Source organism: Microtus pennsylvanicus, chromosome 19, assembly GCF_037038515.1.
Source record: "Microtus pennsylvanicus isolate mMicPen1 chromosome 19, mMicPen1.hap1, whole genome shotgun sequence".
NCBI classification, from domain to species: domain Eukaryota; kingdom Metazoa; phylum Chordata; class Mammalia; order Rodentia; family Cricetidae; genus Microtus; species Microtus pennsylvanicus.
This window is the reverse complement of record NC_134597.1, coordinates 24862491-24886614: the sequence shown is the minus strand read 5'-3', so window position 1 is coordinate 24886614 and position 24124 is coordinate 24862491. Positions and strand designations below refer to the sequence as shown.

General features: G+C 45.0%; 1 protein-coding gene across 8 annotated transcripts in view; it reads right to left on the bottom strand.

Annotated features, from left to right (window-relative positions):
* LOC142838364 (uncharacterized) overlaps positions 1–24124 on the bottom strand; it is a 169731-nt gene that overhangs the window by 99448 nt on the left and 46159 nt on the right. For 7 of the 8 annotated variants that reach the window (XR_012908540.1, XR_012908541.1, XR_012908542.1 and 4 more), the window contains exon 3: positions 5157–5264. The gene's annotated coding sequence lies outside the window, so the exon portion shown is untranslated. Of the gene's footprint in view, positions 1–3360; positions 3498–3622; positions 3800–5156; positions 5265–24124 lie in introns of those variants that run through there. The other variant, XR_012908545.1, reaches the window with a different exon arrangement.

Genomic DNA, 24124 nt, shown 5'->3' with positions numbered 1-24124 from the left:
GAGGCTTCCCTTTGGGGGTGATAAAAATGTCTGGGAACTGGCTACAAGGGGAAGTTGTGCAATGTCACAAAGATGCTAAAGGCCTCTGTGCTGCTGCCTTTAAACTGGTGAACGTTTTGATGTGAGTCTCACCTAAGCAGGAAACAAAACCACTCCCCTCAATACAGAAGGGGATGACAAAAGGACCAAGCACACGTCTTAGGACTGCAGGTCCTAAGAGGTCTCTAAGGTGAATAGTGATTCATCAAGCCTCCTGCGAAGGAAACCAATCTGGTCTCCTCTACCGAAGCCATCAGGAGGCCCTTTCAATGCTGAGTCACACTTTGCTTCAGGGTGAAAGCATCCCAAGGAAGAGTCATCAACCAATCCGCGGATGTTCAAATCCCTACGCCATCCAGAAAGACTCGGAGGATTTCACAACACTCAGTGGGAGCTAGCATGGTAGGACAGACACGTGATGATTCGTGTCACCAGATCCGTCTCGCGGTTGCTACCCTCTGACTTCAGTCACATTTGCATGATGTCGTCTGGGACCTCCGCCTTCCCTTCCACACGGTTCTCTGAGGAACTTTCATTGCAAAAGTCTGAAGTCAGAACCAATAAACTGCCCCAACCCCAACTCCATGGGAGGTGAAAGCTAGGACAAGTGCTGCCTTAAAAAACAAACAAACAAACAAACAAAAAACATGTACAGAGCAGACCTCGAGATCACAAGGCAGGAGCACCCTAGATTAATGGTGCCCCCTTCCCTCTCCCCCCTCACAGGTGAGATAGCTGCTAAGAAAATCTCCGATTCCCTTTGAACTTTTATTTCAGTAATAGTGAACAAGAGCAGCAGCAAGGCCTCTCTGGAAGCCTCTCCTAACAGGACCCTGGGTAAGAGTCTTCCCTAGGAGTTGGGGACTGGCTCATCAGCCATTCACCCACATTCCTCAATGCTGCAGCAACATGCACGAAATAGGCCCAGCTTAGGAATCATCACCAGCTGAACATGGGTTTCTCTGGAAAGGTCCTGATTTCTAGAATTCTCCAAGCCAAGGCTTCTGGCAACTCCGCGCACCCCTACATTCTAATAGAGCCCCTCGATCCAGACTGAGGTGAAACATCTCTCCAGAGGACTTTGCAGTTCTGTTCTGAGACCTCCGCTGTGTAACCTGAGCTCACCTCCAGCTACCCTCTGGCACTGTTCAGCCACCAGGGCACCGGCTGCATGCTGACAAAGGTATCTCTATACAGCACACTGTGGGCCTCAGAAGGGCAGCATCAGCATCACCTGGAGAGCATCCTCAGTTGGCAGTGCAGGCCAGGTCCCACCCTCAACCTACTGCATCAGAGCCTACAGCTCAGATCGAGGTTCAGGATCTATCTGCTGGAGGTTGCTTCGGCTGGCAAGGTGACTCACCTTGTCGGGTTCCCAAGTTGTATGGTGCACTTTGCACTTCAAGGTTCTAACATAGATCTCCCTGCAGTGCTCCTGGGCAGGCTAGCTCTGCTCTGGATGAGTTCCCACCCAGTATGCCTCTTGGTGATCTCTGTGCTCCTGTGTGCTGAGTGGTCACACATTTATACAGCACAGCCTCCTGTTAAGCGAGCTACGCCCACCCCCTGGGTCATCGTGCCCTCCTGTTCCTGCAGCTCTAGTGGTACCATGTTCATAAATTGTCGTTAAAGAAGGAAATCACCAGAAGGGGGAAAATAATGTCTATAAACCTGCATAGTTTAGAGCTAAAGAATATGTTAAAATTTTCCATTGTGGAAATTTCCCAGCTACTGGGCTCTTTAGATTTTTTTTTTTTTTTTCAGAGCCGCAAGCAAAGAATGGAAATTTCCAAAGGCAGCATCAAGAGCTGCTGTTCTGCTGACTGTCTCGCTCAGCCAGGGTCATCTGCTTCTCTAAGACATCAAGGAATGCCAAGGTAGGTCTGAGAGAACACACAGGCTTCCTCCAAAGGCAGGAAGGAGAGCTGGGAGGAGGGGAGGGGCGGCAGAGGTGACAGCCCCTGCTCCCTCCCCCTGAACAGGAAGCTTATCCTACTTGAAGTCTTTCCAGGGGCAGCTGGCTGGCAGGATTTTTTTTTTTTAAACATTCCTAAGGTGGAGATACACAAACATGAAAGAAATAAATATTTGTTGGGGTCTAATCTTGAAAGCACTACCTGGTAGGTTTATCATTCCATCTTTATGTGACTTGCCCAAATAAACGGTTTTGTTTGTTTGTGACTGTGTCTCACCTAGGCAGGCTGGCCTTGAACTCCTGACCCTCCTTCCTCCACCTGCCAAGTGCTGGGATTACAGGCACATGTGCCAGTTCGTCCAGAGTTAAATTCTGAGTTTAGAGTCTTCAGCTGTACCTCCCAAGACAACCGATCTTCCTGTCCGCCCCCCCTCAAACCAAATCATCCACAAATATCCCAGCAGGTTCTGTCCCCACCTTGGCACTAACATCAACAGCCCTGTTCCTTTCCACTGTAGCTACGTAAAAATACGTTCCAACTCACAGCTGGTCCTGCTGCCTGAGTCAACAGGCATCGAATAGTTCTCTGAGATCTGGCATGTTCCTTCCACCCACGGACGCTGCTCCTACAGAAGGCTGATGGCAACAACTCCATGGAAGTTGGTGTCAAGGCGTCGGGATCCTGCAGATGCCCAAGGACCCCGAGCGGCTTCGGAACAGAAAGAATATTTTCAGACCGAAGCCATGTGGTTTCTGTCTGAATTGTCTGGAAGTTTTGTTTTTGTTTTTTTACTTTTCAGAACATTCTTAAGAAACAGATGCTACCTGTGAGTTCTGTCTTCTGACATGCCCTGATCCCAGGGAAAGGACGGCTATGGGAGGTTTTCGACATCCTTATTGTTACTTATATATTACACATTACTTATTGAGACAAATTTGCTAACAGTTAAAATTTTTCTGGCAATAAGCTTTAAAAGAAACCACACAGCAGCTCCTGCCTATAATCCTAACACCTGGGAGGCTGCAGTGGGGGACTCCACGAGTTTGAAGCTAACCAGGGCTACATGGTGATCCGAGGAGGAAAGGGGGTTAGGAAGGTAGCTCAGCTGGTAAGATAGCCTGCTGTGTGAGCATCAGGACCTGGGATTGGATGCCCAGTACCCTGTTAAAGTCAGGCATGATGGCATGTATCCCTAATCCCAGTGGTGGGGCGGCAGACACAGGAGGCTTCCTGGAGCTCACTTGCCTGTCCATCTAGCCAAACCGGTGAGTTCCAGATTCAGAGACACCTTGTCTCAAAAAGTAACGGGAGGAACAGGAGGGGGGAGTAATTGCGGAAGACATTCAATGTCTACCTCTGAGCTCCTCACACATGTCCATGTTCCCTACAAACATGTACATATACCACGGAGGGGGGGGGGAAGAGGAAGGGGAAGAGAGAGAGAGACCTAAATGGAGTTGGGAAAGCCATCAAATGGTTAATGATGGCTGTCACTTCAGTCCCATCTATATGTAGCAGCAACAGTGTCAATTCCAACAGCACCTGTAACAGTAGTGAGGCATAGAATGACGGCAAGAACATCCAGTGTAGGTCTGCTTAGACATTAGCCCCCACAGCTGTTCAGTGTCCATCACCGGGGGCGTCTGTGATAATGATTTGCTTTATACCTTTAATGGGTTAAAATCAAGCCTGGTTCCCCGGTGAAATTCATCAGGTGGTACTTGAATGGGGGTCTGGGTCTCATCCGACAAGCCTCCTCTTACTCCTCCTCTGTATCCGTCATGTACTAGAGGATAATGGTCGCCTCAGTAGAAGACACCGATGATTCATAGCTGTGGGTGGGGCTGAGCAGACATGTATGATGAATACATCTTTCCACTTGAGACCACAGAGATGACATTTTTTAAAAAAAAAATCCGTGCTTGGAATGCATGCTGCTTTGGATTACGATTGCTTGTGATTTCAAACACGGCCCTGGGTCTGTCCCTCCGGTCCCCCTGCTGTTTGCTGTGTCACTAAGCGGCCGGCTCTAATCAAGAACCGGAGTCCATTTCCAGACCCTTCCAGTCCACGCTGGCCTCTTGCCTCTCTCTCTCTCTGGCTACCAGAAAGGAACAGAAGTAACTGTGCTGAATCCAAGCTGAGCCTCAAGTGTGTACTTCCACTTTCTCTCTTGAACCTGCCCACTGCTGGCTGAGCGTCGGCCAACCCGTGGGAGGATGAGTGATTGCATACAGCGGGGGTGAAATGTCCCAACCGGTGGTATCCTGGGTCACCCAGCCCCAGGTAGGTCTGGCCCCGAGACCAGGTTTTGCTGACCTTTTATCTAAAGAAATGCATTACCCACAAAGGCGTTAGTACCCACTCTGGGATGCCAGTAGCTTCACGGCAGCTCATCTCTATCACTCCGGGGAGTGGGGAAGGGAGAAAACTAGCTTACTCATAACAGGAGATAAGAAGGGGCTGGGGATAGGGCTCAGTGGATACAGTGGATAGAATGTTTGCCTAGCAAGCCCAAATTTGGAACGCCATCACCAAATAAAACTGGGCATGGCTAGCACATGCCTGGAATCTCAGCACTTGGAATGTAGAGACAGGAAGACGAGAAGTCAAGGTTATCTTTGGTTACATAGGAAATTTGAGACCAGCTTGGGCTACATGAAACCCTACTTTAATTTTTTTTTAAAAAAAAAGGAAAGAAAGAAAAAAGGGGAATTGACACAGTACTGAGACTGCACTGGGCAAGAACCACACGGAACAATAGAAAAATTAAAAGCTGCTTCAACCCCAATGGTTGTTTGGTTAATGCTACAGGCCAGAATGATCAAGCAATGTTTCATTTCCCAGCCTCTAACTTCTAATACTCATTTAACAAACGCACGCTGCATGTCTCAGTGAGGATGGGGCGCCACTCGTTCCTTGCCTGCTTGGAGTTCCCCGAGTGTATTGTGCTGTTTCACGCCTCCCTAACTCTGCACACAATGTTCCTTCTGCCTGGAACACTCTTAGCCCTCTTCTCTCACTGGCGAACGCCTACTCACTGAGCAGAGCCGAGCTCAAGGATACTGCCTCTTGGAAGACTTCCCCAGGAGCACCTCCACCTCCTCGCCCTCAACCTCCGGCCACACGCGCGGTCTCAGCATTCACTCTGCCAGCCTAACAATTAAAGCAGAAAATGCCTCTGTGGCACTGGGCACTCACTGTGTGCCGACGCTGTTCCACGGCATCATTTGATTGAAATTTTCCATATCCTCGCGTCTTTCCCCAAGGCGGGCGTATGTTCCGCACTTCGTGCTGGGTTCTTCCCACCTGTTGGGCAAACAAGTTATGTAGTAATGTGTCACATAAACCGTACACCCGCTGAGGGCACCTATGGCATTGTCTCACGTGTGCAGTCTCCAGAGCAGACTCTCAGGGGGCAGCGGATGAGCGACTGAAAAGAACAAACACTTAAACAGCCCGGAACACATCTCGGCCGTCTTCTCAGCTCTCCACCGGGACAATCACATCCGGGAACTTTTTAGAGGATGCTGTTATGATTATCATGGTGCCACATATCAGGGATGGAAGGTACCAAGAATTCTCTGATAACTTTCCAAGGCTGCACAGCTAGTGTGTGAGAGAACCGCTCCCAGGGGCTGTGCTCACAACCACAGGAGGGAAGGGAAGCTGGGCTGACTCAGCACGAATCCATTTCTGTCCCCAAAGGGTGAAACTTTGAGGATGTGAATGGTGTGGTGGGCATGACCGGACGCTCGGGCTGGATCGCCCATAGGCTTGCACTCACGTGGGCACTTGGTGCTCAGTGTGAAGAGGTGGAGGTAACTGATGGTACCTCCAAAGGGTTTCCTGTTGTCCTGGGTGCTCAGCATGGTGCCTAACAGCCCACAGATGCTGTTTAAGGCCTCCCTGACAGCAGGCAGAGTCTTGCGGCATAACCCCTATGCTGGTCCAAGGCCACTTTACAAATGAGCATCTGGAAGACAATTACTTGGAATTGTCTATGAGGCTGCTGAACCTGGCTAGGCACTGGCACTTTCTGTAAAAACACAATGGCCAGCTGCTCGCGGAAGCTTTGGTAGTCCCCAGGGGGCCTCCCAGGCAGAGTGCCTCTCAGTGACACAGATAAAGGCAGGGACACACAGTGACTGGACCACAGCTGTCTTGGTACAGACCGGCTCTGCTGAAAAGACAAAGAACGGATACTTGGAATTTTGCTTCTGAGACAAATACGACCTTGGAAAATGTTAGGTCTGAGCACTGGGACATTGGAAAACGGAAATGACCAGTTTCTGCAGCCCCTTCACGTCCACAGTCCCTTTAAATTCAGACAAGTCCATTTTCTGCTTCAATCGTGTCCAACCTGTGTTCTGTAGGCCGTGTGAAACCAAGATAGCCGTGGATGTGGCCTACAATATTTATGGATGACACCATCACGTTGCAAGGTCAAGAGATGGGACGCCCCTGCAGATAGCCCTCGCCCTAAAACTAGGCCCTCTCTAATGGTTTAAAGGGCCAAACAGTGGCCAGAATGACCTCCCACAGGTTCCGAGTCCTTAGCACAAACACAACAGAGGGAATAAGAACTCCAGGACCCCAAATATCCACCTGCCCTATGAGCCTGGACAAGACTGTGCCCACTGGCTTTCCTCTTGGTGAGGAGCTTCTCCCAAAGACACTGATGGCCTGGCTGGAAAATGCTAGAAAATCCATTTGATTTGTATTCATTTTCAGGGCACTGGGTAGAACTGATAGCACCTTGCTTTCCAATTAAAATAATAACCCAACTGTTGTGCTTACCACCTCCAGATTAACAACTAAAAGTCTTTTGTTTGGTTCACTGGCAAACTTTTACTTTCCCAACTGACCATACACTCCCTGAGAGTCAGGATCGTAATCTTACTCCTTTGGACTCCTTCACGCAGACAATATGTCACAGTCCTTGGTGGAGGTCAGAGGGACAGAGGACAGAGTGTTTGGAGACACCCACCAGCCCGCCCGTGCTCGCACACCCAACTCTGGCTCGGTGGAGGTCTTGAGGAGCACTTAAGTCTGAGATGCAATTTCCTCATCTTTAGATCCCTCTCTGGCCTTCTGCCTGTTGGGAAGATCAAATAAGATAATGCATGAGAAAGTATTGTGTAATCCAAGAACTGCCAATGACTGAAATGTAAGGAACCCTTGGAGAGGCACTTAGTAAATATCTGATTGATTTTTAATGATAAGGTATTGTCTCTCCTCTTCTCTACAATCAGTCCCTTTAAGGATTTTATTTCCTAGAATTTAATTTTATTTGAGTAGCAAAGCCACTTCCCATTTTCCTGACAGTGCGTACTTGCCCCCATAGTCACCTTAAAACCTGATTGTAATCTAAGCAAACCAACCCCAAAGAAGTCACAAAGCTCGCTACTGTCATGTCCATCACCCGGGATTCATGGGAACAAACACATTCAGACCCCACTTCAATTTCAGGACCTTTCTTGTGCTGCTTTCAGACCATGACAAGTGTACCCGAAGGAAGGATTGTGCATCTTTGTGTTGTAGCACACTCAATGGGCACAGTTCCAAGCGTGTATCATCACTAAGTCGGGGCCAGCGGGTAAGACGAGAAATGGCACGCCTCGTGTGAGAAATTTCACAGCGGTGATACTAGAATATGGTCTCTTAGAACAAACCACTTATTTGTAGTCTTCGTTCTGAATTTGTTCTTAGCAAAGACAGCACTCCCGCTTATCAGAGAATCCTAGATCACACATTAGAAGTTTTTCAAACACGCACCTTGCTTAAGGGGCTTTTAGAAAACATTCAGTGTAGCTTCTGGCTTTCTTCTCTCTTAGCTGATTAAAGAACCAAGAAACAAAAACAAGAGACACAAGGAAATAAATAAGTTGTATATTCCAGGGATGAGTTTACATCTGATTTCCCATCTAGTTCTCTGGGACCAAATGCCAGGAAAGTAAAAATACTTAGATTTTATAAAATGGACAAAAACCCAAATAGCTAAAGAACCACTGGCTCAGCTTAAATACTAGCATCTCTCACTGAATAGTTCAATGTCCATTTTAAAATGCTACTTATGAAACTGCATGAGCCTACGTCCCTTCCAAGTTCAACCAAAGTGTGAGCCATTGGATTTTGTGTGCGGGTTTGAAATGTGTCATTAATGTTATTGGACTTGGGCCAGTTTTGAACAATACTATTGATTTATGAAGCCCCCTTTAGGGGGCTGCCTTCCAGAGGAGCTAATCACTCTAAAGCGCTTGTCTGTTGTGTGGTATTTTGTGTTCTGACAAATAAAGCTTGTTTGAAGTCAAAGGGTGGAGCTAGCCACTAGTTAACCATAGAGGTCTGGAGGTCTGTACAGAGAGGAGACAGGAAGTGATAAGGCGGGGCCGAGACAGGATCTTGGCCTTTTTGGACAGAGGAACAGAAGAGATAGGAAGGGATTGTGGTTCTCTCTGCTTCTCTGATCTTTCAAGTTTTTGCCTCAGTATCTGACTCCTGTGGGTTCTTTTCTTTTTTCAATAAAGATTAATTAGATTTACACTTCAGTTGTCTGTGTTAAAAACACCAAAGATAGAAAGACTAGTAAACAAACTGAAAGACAAAAACTCCAAACTCATCATCAAACATTTGACAACTGTAGATATAAAGCCAATCTTGAGAGCCTTAGTTTTTCTTTGAGATGGTCTTACTAGGTAGCTCTAGCTGGCCTGGAACTCCCATTGTAGACCAGCCTGGTCTTAAACCTGCGTTGACCCACCTCTCCTAGGCCTCTACAGTGCTGGGATTACAGGCAAACACCGCCACACCTGGACTCTGTGTTTAGAATCCGAGAGGGAGGCTAGGACCTTGCACATGCTAAACATACATTCTCAGCTCCTGAGGGTTTAGTTTTTAGCAGATATTAGTAGTAGCCATATGAGATATCGAAATACACCTTAATGTTCAAACCTGATAGCAAGCTTATCCATCTTTATTTTCCTCTAATTAATTCTATTTTCAGCAGACACTTTCTTTCTTACTCCCAAAGCTTTCCCACTTCTCCTGAGGCTGGTAGGAAGCCAAGTTCCCTTCACAGTCAGACCAGAGAGAAAATACTTAAAGGGAGACGTGGTAGCTCGAAATTTTTACTCATTTATTAACTATTCTCTTCTGAGACATGGCCTCTCTGCCTGAATTGTTGAGGAAGTCGGTGGTGTTGGGAAGGCAGTCATTCCCAGCCGTGGAACTGGTTCTCAGACCCTCTTTCCTGGTGACACAGGGGCTCTGGGGAGTGGCAGACACTATGGGGTTGGGGTAGGACTGTCCTACTGCAACTGTTATACAGGGGCAGATATCATAACCTGTGAATTTCAGAGCGGACGGCTTCTCGTACATGCAGGTGATTTACTTATTTCATATATATTACTAAATGTTTTCTCAGAGTGCAGTTTGCTATATGGAATCATCATTCTAAGACTTACCAAAGTCTACATCCATTTACAGTCAAATCATACTTATACGCGATCTAAAATACCTTAAGAAAAACAAATGAGAAGAGAGAAGTTGGGTAAAAGCTGTATGGCTTTAATAAAAGTTGAATTTCTCCTTTTATACTGTTCCTGTGGTTTTAAAAAAAAAAAGCCAGCAGCTTTCCTATCTAACTGGTAACACTGAAGCATTTGGTTAATTTTAGGATCCTTGATTGCTATTGGGAACAAGCATACTGCTGAGGCATGAAGTGGAAGGTGTAATTGGGAACCAGACAAGAGACAAAAGGCTTCCTTCACAAGCATTACACTAAAAAAATATAGAAAGCAAAGAAAAGAGATCGGCGATTTCACTGAGTAACATAAAGCTACATTTCCCATGCAAGTAAGTTCCTGAAAGAGTCAAAACCGACAGTTACACAGACCTTCCATGGAAAGTTTTCAACCCCTTAGAGATCAAATGCAGAAGCAGCAAGATGACTCATCAGGTAAAGGTGTTTGCTGCCAAGCCTGATGCCCATCCCTGGGACTCAGATGGCAAAAGGAAAGAACTGACCTGATTCTCACAAACTGTCTTCTGATCGCCACTCAGCCATACACATTCGGGCAAGTCTATTATTAAATGCAACATTAAAAATACAACAAGAAGGACAAAAACAGTCAGGTGATGGTGGGGCACTCCTTTAATCCCAGCACTTAGGAGGGAGAGGTAGGTGGATCTATCTCTGTGAGTTTGAGGCTAGCCTGGTCTACACAGTGCGTTCCAGATCAGTCAGGGCTACATTGTGAGACCTCTCTCTCTCTCTCTCTCTCTTACACACACACACACACACACACACACACACACACACACACACACCCCAGAACAACAAACAAAAGCAAAAGTAATAAGGGTACTGTAATGTTTTGAATGTGAAAAATGCCCGACAAGGTCACATGTTTAACACCTCTGCCCTAGCTGGTCATGGTGTTTAGGGACGCTGTGGACTTTTTAGGCGGTGGAGCCTAGAGAGAGGATATAAACAACTAGGAATGGGCCTCGGAGGGACCAGCCCTTTTCCAGCTCCTTGTTGGTCCACCTCTCTGCCTCTCTTCTGCTGCCATTGTGACCAGCCTGCAGCCACTCCTGCCACCAGAGACCCTTCTGTGTTTTCCTTACCGTGACAGACTGGAACGTGAAGCCACCCTAAAGCTCTCCTCAATCAGAAAAGCCAACACAGACAGCAAGCCAAGAGATGTCCCGCCCACAGTCTCACTGTCCCTGACCCTCGGTTTGTGTTCAGTAGAGAAAGCCAAGCACAAGGATAAACATGACTTCTCATTCCTGCTCACGGAGATGCTTCGTTTCGGTGTGTTCTAAGACAAGGCAGCCCGAACTGGCCTTGCATTCATCAGTTCTTACCTTAGCATCCAGAGTTCTGGGATTAGAAGCATGGCTCCCTGTGGCCTTTGGAAATCTGGGATAAAAACTTAACTTCTTCCTCCATTAGGAAGACCTGGAAAGGAGTCTAAGAATTAAGGGCAGTTCTTCTTGGCTGGGTCAGACAGGGGTCATATCTAGCTCCCTCTAAGAGTGTGGGTGAGGTGGGGGATCCATAGCTGTCTGGGAATGACATCAAAAGGAATGAGGAAATGAACTTCCTTAATTACCAAATACCTCCAGTGACCTTATGTGTCATGGCTGAAAAATTAAATTACCATTGTTCCTCGGCATATTGATGGAGGATCTCTGAGTCAAGAGTGCATGGTTAGATTTGCTTACTTTCAAGAAAAAGAAAGAAAAAGAAAAGAAAATTCTCTGATGGGTAACATAGAAAAAAAACCTGGGGAAATGATCATGTGAGTAAACATAAAGAAGGAAAAAGAGAAACAATGAGATCTAAAAACCAACGAACATATGAAGGAACAGGAGTAAAAATACATTGGAATGAGTTTCTCTTTCAAAAACCTGCAGGACTGAGCTAAAAAAATTAAGATATGTACAAGGAAATTATCTCAAAAAAGTGACAAGAAGAGTTATAAAGTAAACATCTGGGGGATCTATGCCAGGCCAATCCAAGGTGGAGGCGGTGGTACTGATGAAATTCAGGGCCACGCGCACTTAATAGGAACAAACGACGGAGGTTCAAGGCAGAGCCCCATAGATGCTCCGTCGAATACAGTTGTATTGGTTTAATCTGAGGTGTCGGTGTGTTTGGAATAATAGTTCCTCCACTCCCCTTCCCTGTTCTTCTTTGTGGTGCCGAGGACTGAACCGAGGGCCTTGTGGGTGGCCCGCAAACACTGCACCCTGAGTTACAACCCAGCCCTACAGTCTTCTGCTATAGGTTGAGGTTAGGGATGTAGTGGGCGGGGCCTGCTGAGGCAGAACTGATCTGGGAACTTCTCCGACGAATAGTCCTCTTTTTTTTCTCTTCCTGTCTGGAATGCACACGAGAGAGCGGGAGCCGTATGTGCCGTCTTACAACTGCGACTTGGAGAATGACTGCCAGATATTAAAGGTGGCGGAAGAGGAAGACAGGAAGCAGCACCGCAGACGATCAAGGAGCCACTAAGCCAGTCCTGGACTTCCCATGTTTGAGGAAAACGCATTTCTATTTATTAAGGCCCCACTCTTTGATTATTTTGTATAGGTATGGGAGTCTAATTCCGGTGGAATAGATACAAAGACGAAAAGGTGCTAAAAATTGTAAGCTTTTTGCACTAAAAACAAGGCACAAAATTAAAAAGGGAAACCAAAGACAATAAGTACGTGATGACTCAGACAATCATAACGGTAGGCTGTGATGTACCCTTTCTGAACTCTCTAGAACACAGCATGAAAAACACGTAAGGATAGCCAGGACTACAGACTCCAAAACACTGTCTGCACAGAGACGTGAATATATGTTTCTGATTAGCAAAACAATATAAAAACCATATTTTTATATACAAAAAGGGAATATACAACGTTTTATGGGATGTTTACCAAATCAATCAATATACTTGGCCAGAAAAAAGGAATGGATATTGTGGTCCAGCGGCAGAAGAAGGAGGAAAGTTGATCAATCTTCCCGTGCCTCATTTCTTAAGTTACTGAGGGCAATTACTAATATAATAGTCATTACCCTTATCTCTTATCATTTTGATTGCTCCGGCCTAGCATTGTCCAGCCTGATGCTGGCGTGGCAGGTCACTAGCTCTGGGCAGAAGAGCCAGGCCATCAGATGGCTGTCCCTGCTCCGCACTGATAGGGCCAGCAGCAGGCAGGAAGGTCGGCATTTCTCGGACTGGCCCCAACTGAGCAGGGAACACAGGCCCTACCACAGAGTTCAAGAGCACCGAAAGAATGTTAAATGGATGGATTGTTGCTCACAGGAAAAGAAACAGGCACCATGCTTCCAGTCATTCTTCACTGCAGACAACAACTAGCTGTTTCTGCTGGCTGGCACGGCCGCTGGCTGGGGACACCACTGAAGAAACCCTGATGAGGACGGATGAATGTGGCCAGTGAAGTTTCTGACACAGCCCCAGCTATATTTTTGCTTATTGCTGGCAAGCGAACATGAGGGAAACAATCGACAAAACACGTTGTGGAAGAAGGCCGGAAGCACAAGAAGTCTTTATAGCCCTTCGCAAAGAGAAACTTCTTATACCATCGGGGATCATCTAGGGCATGGGACAGGGCTTCACAGTCGAGCTGTTGGTTCAAAGGTGAAAAACTAACCAAATTCTTCCAAGAGAAGAACATACAACATTTCTACTACGAAATTTAAATATTGAAGTATTTAAGACACTTAAAAATCGATCAATCGAGCTGAGTACGCCGGTGTGTACCTACAGTTCCAGCTGGTTGGGAGGCTAAGGCAAGAGGATCGCTGGAGTCCAGGAGTTCAAGGTCAGACTGGGCCATACAGTGAGATCCTGCCTCAAAACTCACCACCGGGACCACCAATAATTATAGGGAAAGATGAGGTACCAGTGACATAAATAAATCCTCTATTTCATGATAATGGAAGTCTATTAAGAATCCTATATATTGACCCTATCTCTTAATCATTTGTTCCATATAATTAAATTACAAACATATATATGTTATAATATGTATTTAGTTCCTCGGTCAAATTAAATCTAATAAAAATATCAACTATATTAAAAAAATCAGTTTTGCCGCTGAACTCAGAGGACAAACAAAAATGACCTGAAGACAGGAAGTTCCCCAACTCATTTTAGGTCACCGACCAGGCAGAAGCTGGCTGGTGTCATCTGGGGATGAATGGGGTGTTTGTTCCATTGCTTCTGGGAACCTAGAGCTTGAGCGGCCTCCTCACAGGAGGCCTGTGCTTTGAATATAGTTATATCTTAAACATGTGGATATATAAGTAGGTGAGCTAAAGGTACAGGGGTTTTTGTTTGTTTCTTTGATTGTTTTGCGGTGAGTGTGGGTGTCCAAAATGACTCCTACCTAGCTGTTCTTAACCTTTTTTTTGCATTATCTTAAGGCATCTTGTTTAATTTTTTTAAAAATGGGATTGCAAGCTCAGCTCCCTAATCAGCAAACACTAATTTCTGCACATACAAAGATCTCTTCCCAAGTAACACCTGTAATCCAGAAGTGGGTGGCTGAGGCAGGAGGAAGTTCAAAGCCAGTCAGGGCTACATAGCAAGATTCTGTCTCAGTAATAATAATAATAATAATATCAATCAAAAAGAAGGAAGAACAAAGGAGAGAGGTGGGGATAGGGGAAGAGGAAAGAAAGAAGGGTAAAGAAAAAAAAATTCCCTCCTAGTGTTTGATAAAGCTGGTATCATTTAAGGAAAAGTTCACCTAACAGGAGAGTATCAGACTGAGGATAAAACTTTCTTCCAGTCTGTCTCTGTCTGTCTGTCTGTCTGTCTGTCTCTCTCTCTCTCTCTCTCTCTCTCTCTCTCTCTCTCTATATATATATATATATATATATATATATATATATATATATATATATATATCTTGGTTTTTCGAGACAGGGTTTTTCTGTAGCTTTGGAGCCTGTCCTGGAACTAGCTCTTTTAGACCAGGCTGACCTTGATCTCACAAAAATCCTCCTGCCTCTGCCTCCCGAGTGCTGGGATTAAAGGCGTGTGCCACCACCTCCCGGCTCCAGTTTCTCTCTTACACACAGGCAGGACACACACCCACTCATGCATTCCCACACCCACATGGGCACATGCGCACATGTGCAAACCCCGCCCCAACACACACATAGGCAAGCACAGCAGAGATGTCAGTGTACTCCCTTTAGAATTACATAGTGTCTACTTAGCGGGGAGGGAAGAGAGACACAGAAGTAAGGAGTGAGAAGAGCGATGGAGACGAGGCTCGCCTGGGGTGAATTATTCTGGAAGCCTAGACTGTTCTGCTACAGCCCCATTGATGAGCTGCTGTCTGTTCTACTCAGCTTGGCTTGTCGTAGTAAGTGTTTGCTGCACTGAATTCTCAATCCCTAAGACCATGCTGAGAAGTACTTGAAAATGGAGTCTCACTTTGGCTTTGAACTCCAAACCCTCCTGGAGCTACCTCTTGGGTGCCAGCATTCCAGGCGAGTTCCACCCTACCTCTTTATCTCGTTTTTGAGTGTGTTTGTGTGTGTGTGTATGTGTGTGTGTGTGTGTGTGTGATTATACACATATGTACATCTACATGTGGAAGCCCAAGGCTGGCACTGACGCTGGGAGCCATGGCTGTCTTCTACTTATTCCCTGAGGCAGGGTCTCTCTGTTGAACTCAGAGCTCATCGATATGTCTTGTCTAGCTAGCCAGCTTGTTCTGCGAATCCCCTTTCTCTGCCTTCCTGGGATCTGGGATTAGAGGTGGGCTACTACGCCGGCCCCGCACTTAGCGCAGGTGCTGGGAATGTGACCTCCAGTCTTCATGCTTGCTTGTCATGTGTTTCACCTGCTGAGCCACCTCTCCAGCCCCATACCTCGCCGTCTGTTTATCTGGGGGTATTGGAATCTACGCCAAGCCCTCTTGGCAGACAAAATTTCTACCTCTAAATTAGCCCTCAGCCCCCAAATTTCATGAAAATTCTTAGAAAAGCAACCAAGGATCATTATCTATGGTGAAGGATGTCTTCACAAGACAGGCTTACATGTGTCAAATCAGGTAGGGCACTGAGTCACCTTCCATCCTCGCCTCCTCCCATCACACAGGGGCCACATAGCTCCTGTTGTCCTTGTTCTGTGATGAGAAGAGATGCCCTGAAGACCTTTTAACTAGTGGGAAAGAATAGAGAAGAAAGGAACACACAGTCTATGGGATCAGGACTCTCTTCCCACGTGGTTACTTGGGAATTCTATTTTTTTTTTCTTGTCCCTATTTGTTTTCCTGTCACCAAGCAAGGAAACTCTGTAGCTTTGGAACCTGTCCTGGAACTAGCTCTTTTAGACCCAGGCTGGCCTTGATCTCACAAAGATCCTCCTGCCTCTGCCTCCTGAGTGCTGGGAACTCATCTCTGTCCATTAAGAATTTCATCCACCAGCTGAACATGGTGGTGGATCTCTTTAACCCCAGCACTCAAGGGGCAGAGGCAGGCAGATTTCTGTGAATTCAGTGCCAACTTGATCTACATAGAAAGTTCCAGGCCAATCAGGAATACATAGTGAGACCCTTATTCAGTTATTCAGACCTTTTTTTGTTTTTTCATCTGCCTCTCTGCAAGAATAGAGACAGCTAGGGACGGTGTGGCAGGAAGTGTGGAAACTGAGGGTTCAAAGTTCTTAAGGCGGCCAAAGAAGGAAGGAAGTGAAAACCAACAAGTAATTCCCACTCCTGGTTTCGACTTCAAGTAGCATTTCCGGTTACAGGACCACACAGTCTGTGTTTTCTAGACCTCGCTCACCCTCAGAACTCTGAGGTGCCCTTCTTTGTTCATTAGTCAAGAAGGAAGCTACCTCACCCAGAATTCAGCCACCGAGACTGAGTCACCATGAACGAGTCAAGGGTCAACCAGATACAGTACTGTACTCTGCTCTGCCAGGTACTTCCCACCTCCAGGGAGCTACAGACTTTTGTTCCATTGTATGTGTGGTACAAATATCTCTGTGTATATATAAAAAATGCAATGTAGAAGGCCGGTTGTGATGCACACCTTTAATCCCAGCACTTGGGAGGCAGAGGCAGACGGGATCTCTGAGTTCAAGGCCAGCCTGGTCTACAAAGCGAGTTCCAGGCCAGCCAGGGCTGTTACACAGAGAAACCCTGCCTTGAAAAACCACCCAAAAAAAATGCAGGGGGCTGGAGAGATGGCTCAGAGGTTAAGAGCACTGATTGCTCTTCCAAAGGTCCTGAGTTCAATTCCCAGCAACCACATGGTGGCTCACAACCATCTATAATGAGATCTGGTGCCCTCTTCTGGCATACAAACATGCATGGAAGGAATGCTGTATACATAATAAATAAATAAATCTTAAAAAGAAAATGCAATGTATTTGCATATAGTGTTTGTAGCATGTTATACTGATAATCACAAGTTTAATAAAGTGCTGATTTGTCAGTCCACCCAAGACAAGGACAAGTGACACATTATGGATTATCAATTTTGAAATCAAATCATCATCATTCAACTTTACAAACTTGGCTCACTCTTTTCTCATATACTGGGGATCAAATGTTCTATCTTACATTTCAACCATTCATCAGGGATGCCAAATAACACATAAAGATTTACAGTGAGATTAATATTAAAGATGAAGTACAAGTGACTATTCCGCACTGTATCTGACAGCATCTCTGTTTTTCAGTTTGCCGACAAGCCCAGTAATGGGTTTCACTCTGCAATTCTTTGTAGGGGACATGGACCTTCCATATGGCACAAGGTGAGAACATTTGCTTCTTATTATCTCATGTTCTGGGACTTCAGCTTTCCTGCTAATAAATTAATACTTGTTGCAGCCAGATAATCAACCTCGACAAACCTTCCAGGGCCCAGCATCACTCCTGGTCAGAAACAAAAGACGCAGGCTCAGCTGGGCGGGGGTGGCATATGCCTTTAATGCCAGCACTTGGGAGGCAGAGGCAGGTGGATCTTTGGGAGTTCGAGGCCAGCCTCGTCAACAGAGTTTCAGGATAGCCAGGACTACATAGAGAAACCCTGTCTCAAAAACAAACAGACAAAAAAAAAACACTAAAAAAATAAAAAAATATATAAATAAATATAAATAAGACTCAGGCTCCTGTGTCTTCTACTCAATTTCTCTCTGGTGCCAAGCTACCAACTGCTATGCTGTTATGTTTCTTTTTGTTGAACCTTTTTTTTCTGTTGCTCTCTACCCCACAAACATACCCTGGGCACCAGCTGTTCTACTCTGATATATCCCTCTTCCTTCACAACTTTAAACCCAAGTCTTATTTATTTTTTTAAATTAGCTTTTTTTAAAAAAATATACTAAATTAGGAATTAATGCATCCTCTCTGGAAAAAGAATTCGAACAACATAGAAACGTATGTACAGTAACAATGGAAAGCTAAAACAAAAGAAAAACCCCTGAAAGTCACTATGAATTCTAGTCTTTCCTTCCTCTCCACCATCAACTACCAACTGCACACACACATACCACACACGCACACACACGCACACACACACACACACACACACACACACACACACACACCTGCCATGGTTTCAGTGTTTCCACCACAAGTTCTCAGATTTGAATCATAAGCCCAGGGCGGCAGTGTTGGGAGGGAAACTTAGAGGAAGGGATTTAGGTCCTAACTTGACTGGGTCAGCATCCTTCTCTCAGGAACCAGTGAATTCTCAGGGCTCACCAGGTTCACTTCCACCACAGTGGGCTGTCAGAAAATCAAATCTGGCTTTCTTGGCTCTCTTGTTCCCATCCTCGTGCCCTTTCAGCCACTATAGGAGGCACCACGAGGCCTTCTGCTCTTGGGCTCCCCAGCTATGAGCCCAACTTTCAGTTGTTGCTCTCCATAGATTTCTGTGTTGTTTGAATCTTTTCTTCTTAAACCACCTAGGCTGTGGTGTTCAGTTATAGCAATAGAAAAGCCAGAAAGACATTCCTCCTCACTAATTGCTATGTGCGACCCTCAAGCTCTTTTTCTTTAATATATCATATATTCCATGAAGTCATATCCATGTGATATATGAAGCCATAAACATATATCATATAAAGGCATGCACATGTATAATATAATGGCATGTTCATGTATTATATAAGGTTATATACATGCATTGTATAAAGTCATAAACATTTGTTATATAAAGTTATATACATGTATTGAATAAAGTCATATACCTGGTAATTTTATCTTGTTTTTAGGCAACAGGACTGTGTATATGCAGTACTCTAGACAGCTTCCTTTTCTTCGGGGCCTGTCTCAAATTTCCTCTCTGTCCTGAAGCCGCCTTCATTCCTCGTCATCTTGCCTTCCATCTCAAACACTTGGCATCTATGACTCTCTATTGCTTTCTGATTTGTCTCTGACGCTTGGGCTGATTCATTTTTTATTTAACGTGGGGGTGTCTTATTACCAGAATGCAAAATCTTTGAGGGCCGAGATGTTATCTTGATCTTTTGTGGTATTTAGAATTGTATTATGCATAAAATAAGTATTTGATATGATTTTACTGAACAACTGAAGTTCGGGTTCCGGTTTCCTGATCTGAGGCAGGAAAACCCTGCTCAAATGTGGGTAGAAGTTCAAATGAACAGAGGTAAAATGCATGAGGCTTCCTGGGCTCGCCCTTGAGCTCCAGTCTGTTCCTCACGGTGGGCAGGGGGACAGTCTGGGAGACTGGACAAGCGCAGCAGCCCCAGGGAAGTCAGCCCCTGGGTGCAATGCTTCCCCTGACCCTCAGACCAAGGACAGCTCCACTGGCGGAGCTCTGGGGGTGGGGAGGCGGGGGACCCTGGAGGGTTCACAGGCTGGGTGAGAAAGAAGACTGTGAAGGAAGTCAGACTATCCAGGAAAACACTGTCTCAGATCGGTCAGGTTTCTAAAAGTTCGCCTCTCACAGAACCAGCTCTCCGGTGGACTTAATCACTGGCACCAAGAGTTGATCTTGCAGCTTCTGCACAAAATGTCACTCTCCCGCATGACAGGAAAATAGAAACGGATAATGAAACAGACTTGGTGTTTTCTTTACTGGTGTTTCCTGACCAGTTTCCTACTCTGTGTGCCTGCTGCTTTCCCTTTCCTCTGCATATGTGTGTTCACGCCCATGTGTGTGCCCGTGTATGGAGGCCAGAGGCCAACCTCAGCTGTCGTTTCCCGGTCACCATCGGCTTTCTTACTTGAGACAGGGTCTCCCACTGGGCCAGACCTCACCAAGTAGACTAAGCTGACTTGCTTGCCCATGAGCCCAGAGCTCCTCTTCTCTCCACCTCCCCAGTGCTGGGGCTACAACTGCACACCACCACAATTGGCTTTGTCCTGTGGGTTCCTGGGGTCAAACTCAGAGCAAGGCAAGTGTCTACCTCCTTAACCCTATGGCTCAGTCTCTTAGCCTAGATAGAGTTTTTAGCACGATTTACTTGTGTCTGAGCACGCAGAGTACAGCAAAATCTGGAACACAGAAAGTTGTCAAAAATGTTTGTAAAGGAGGAAGGTCCAGTGTTGACTACTCATACCTGGGCCAGGAACGAAAATAGTTTTCTGCCTGGCCTTTTAGCCACAAGAGGCACACAAGAACCCTGGTGAGCTGTTGGAATGGTGGGCATTATGAGCGGTGTTTTCTGAGAAATTTTATTCAATTCCCGTTACAACAGATTTATTTCAGATTTTTATTAAACTTTGTTTCTTGAAATAAATGGCTTGTTATATGGAAAATCTCTTTTTGTTCGAGATTTCCTCTGCAAGAATATTAGTCATAACTTGTGGGAACATTCCTTTTGATAACGTACATGTCTCCTATTAATAGACTCAATTCTTAAAGTCCAAATAACCATTTTTAAAGACCTGACTTAATACTTAACAACTAAGACTTTTACTTCATAAAAAAGAGTTGATTTTTGTCCCCGAGGAGAACTTATAAATCTTTCAAAAAAAAAAAAAAGGCAATGAAAGCAGTTGAAATTAATTCTAGTTGGGAATCTAGTGCTTGGGATAGTATAGATAATTATTAAACTACTACTCAAGTTGTTCCTTGAGCCAGTCAGAAGGTTCAGTCTGCAAAAGAGCTTTGTGTACATGCCTGAGACCCAAGTCCTGTCCCTGAAAGCCATAAGAAAAAAGCTGTGTGTGATGGTGCCCATCTGAGACCCCAGCAGTCCTACGCTGGGGGGAAGGCAGTGATAGGGAAATTATCAAAAGCTCTTAAGGGTGAGACAGCTTGGGGAACACAGTTAGCAGAGAGGTGACAAACCAACAAGGTGAAAGGCAAGAATCAACCTGTCCTCTTATCCCCATTCACGGACCACGGGATGCACGTGCCCACACTCTCACGCATACACAAACGAAAAGGTCTCAAGTGCTTTGGAAAAAGAACCCTGCTCATTCTATAGTCTGTCTAGTTGTTGAGACACTGGTTAGCAACCAAGAAAATCTGAAGCAATGAGAAGTGATATATGAACACTTCCACTTGGCATCAATTGATAGTGAGTTTTAGGTTAACATATCTTTGATCATAGTGGCTAGGCCTATAAAATAAGTTCATACAGCCTATTTTAATAGTTGATGAATGTCCATCAAGGGTAGCAGCTAAGAGTACAGGTCTGGAGGTCAGTAAACATGAGGTTTTAAATTTCACCTTGATAACTTTCTGTGTAAGTGAATTTAGGCAAATTACTTAACCTCTCTAATCCTCCCAATGTGTGACACTTATTTCTCTGGTAAGGATAAGAAGACATAATACAGGTTAAGAGTTTAACAAGTGCTCAGTGGGTAACCACTGGATCTTTTTCTTTTAAAAATCACTTTAGGCGGGAAACAGCAATCTTGTGACCGTCCAGCTCGAAGCCCTGTGCAGTGTACTCAATAAACTGTTTTGTTCTTAATAAAGAAAAACAGACCTGGGAATATGCTCAGTTGGTAGAGTGCTTGCTTGGCATGCACAAAGCTTTGGTTCCACCCCCAGCACTGTGTAAGTCTGGTAAGATGGTGCGTGCTTCAGTCCCAACATTCGGGAGGAAGAAACAGGAAGTTCAGAAGTTCAGGGTCATCCTCAGCTATGAAGCAAGTGCAAGGATATCCTGGGCTACATGAGAGATCCGCATCTTCCCAAATCAAATCAGATCACCACAGTTCTCTAGTCATGCTAAAACACATAATATATTATCTAACAACCCGTACTGTGAAAACAGTCAAGTGGGAACATTGAAATGAGGGTAGGAGTAGCTAAGATGAGAACAAATTCAATGAGGCATTAAAGTCATTAAAGAGGCTTAGTTTGTAAGTGTCAAGGTGCAGTATAAGTTATTTGACTTTTGCCTTTATTACCCAGTGGTGTTGACTTTCAGGGTAAGAAGGACACAGCCAACAGTACGAGGAAGAGACAAACGAAGCAGCCAGGAATGGAGGGATACTGAGTCTCAGGGGTACTGATAGGCTGGAGGGCCAGCTATACTGCTGACCCTTGATGCTACAGACAGGTTCCAGAAAAGGCGTGGAATTCACCTGCTAGGGAGAGTCAGTTATGCAATATCAGTGAATTGTATAGCACCTCAGATCATAATACTTTTTAAACGACTTACTTTTAAAAAAATCTAATAACTTTCTGTATTTAGGATATAACTAAAATACAGAAAATCCAACAGACTTAGGAAAGATTAAAATCCAATTAACCATGCATTTACTATCAGCATTTAGGTTGTTGATAGGTCATATGTCTTAGTTATATCACATTGCTACTGTGATGATAAGACACCGTGATCAAGGTGACTGATTAAAGAAAATGCTTTGGGACTTAACAGTTTCAGAGGGTTAGTTTAGTCCATGGCCAACATGGTGGCAAGCATAGCAGCAGGCAGGCAGGCATGGCACTGGAGCAGGAGGAGAGAGCTCACATCCTGAGACAATTAGAGAGAGCTAACTGGTCAACCTCAAAGCCCAGTGATGCAACTCCTCCAAAAAAGGTCATATCTCCTAATCCTTCCTAAACAGGATATATCTGAAATATAGGTATTAGAAAGTAGAAATACTTCCTAAACAGGAAGGATAGTACCAGGAATCAAGCATTCTATATATGAGCCTATGGGGACCATACTCATTCAAACCACCACAGTGTGAGTGTGTGTGTGTGTGTGTATGTGTGTGTGTGTGTGTGTGTGTGTGCATGTACGCACATATGGAGGCCAGAGGACAACCTCTGGTCCAGTTCTTCAGGCATAAACAACCTTTTGCTTTTGAGACAGAACCTCTCACTGGCTTAGAGTTCACCAATATGCTTGATGGGCTGACCAACAAGCTCTAGTGATCTCTGTGTCCCCAACACTGAAGCTGCAAACACAGACTACCACATGGCACTTTGTGTGAATTCTGGGGATCAGACCCTGATTCCCCATGCTTGAAAGGCAAACACTTTACAGACTAAGCAATCTTTCTTAGTCTCTTTTGTGTGCATATTTAAGGACAGCTAAACCATAGCTATGCAACTATGGATCTTGTTTTTTAATATAGCATTGTTAGGAAAGCATTTTCCTAGCTCCTTATCAGCCTTCATAACCATCTTTTCAACAGGCGAATAATATATCAGTAAGTAAAGGCGGAGTAATTTATCTTGTTTAACTGTCTCCTATTTTTTGATGTCTTGAACCTCTCCAACTTCATGACATTATAAACATCACTCTTTCCTTCCCAGATCCGAGACTATCTTCTTAGAACTGATTTTTTTTCCCTTAAACATAAAGTTGTAGGACACGAACATATTACAACTCTTCATCCTTGCTGCCAAATTGCTTTTCAAATTGTTTATCATGCCCAGTCCCAAGACTGGTGGACTGGTGTGTGAGAGGGGCAACCCCTGCTGCCCTCTGAAAACACTGGATTATATAAATACATACCACAGCTTCAGTTCCCAAACTATGATGGTAAACATTGAGTGTGTCAGAGGTAGGCGAGTGAGGGAGGCAAAAGCAGCAAGAGAGAGCCAGTGTCACTATTACAGAAGACGATCGGGAGGGGCTTTCTGAAAGGGGGGCAGTTAGCTTTGAAGTGTGGCACACACCTGTAATTCCAGCTATGAGGACTGGTGAGGCAGGAGGATCCTAAGTTCAATGATAGCCTGGGAAATTCAGTGAGAACTTGTCTCAAAATTAAAAAAAAATAAAGAGATAAATAAAAAGTAAAATACTAGGTGTATAGCTTAGTGGAAAAATTCTTGACTACCATAGACAAGACCCTGGGTTCAATCCCCCAAATTGCATCATAATAATAATAATAATAATAATAATAATAATAATAATAATAATAATCTGTCTTAGTTAAAGTTTTATTGCTAGGAAGAGACACCATGACCACAGCAACTCTTATAAAGGAAAACATTTAACTGGGTGGCTTGCAGTTTCAGAGGTTTACTCCACTATCATCATGGGGGGACATGGTGGCATGCAGGCAGACATGGTGCTGGAGAAAGAGCTGAGAGTAGAGAAGGAATTACATCTTGATTTCACTGGCAACAGGAAATGGTCTGAGACACTGGGCGTGGCGTGAGCATATGTAAGAACTCAGAACCCACACTCACAGGGACACACTCCCTTTAACAAAGTCATCCTACGCCA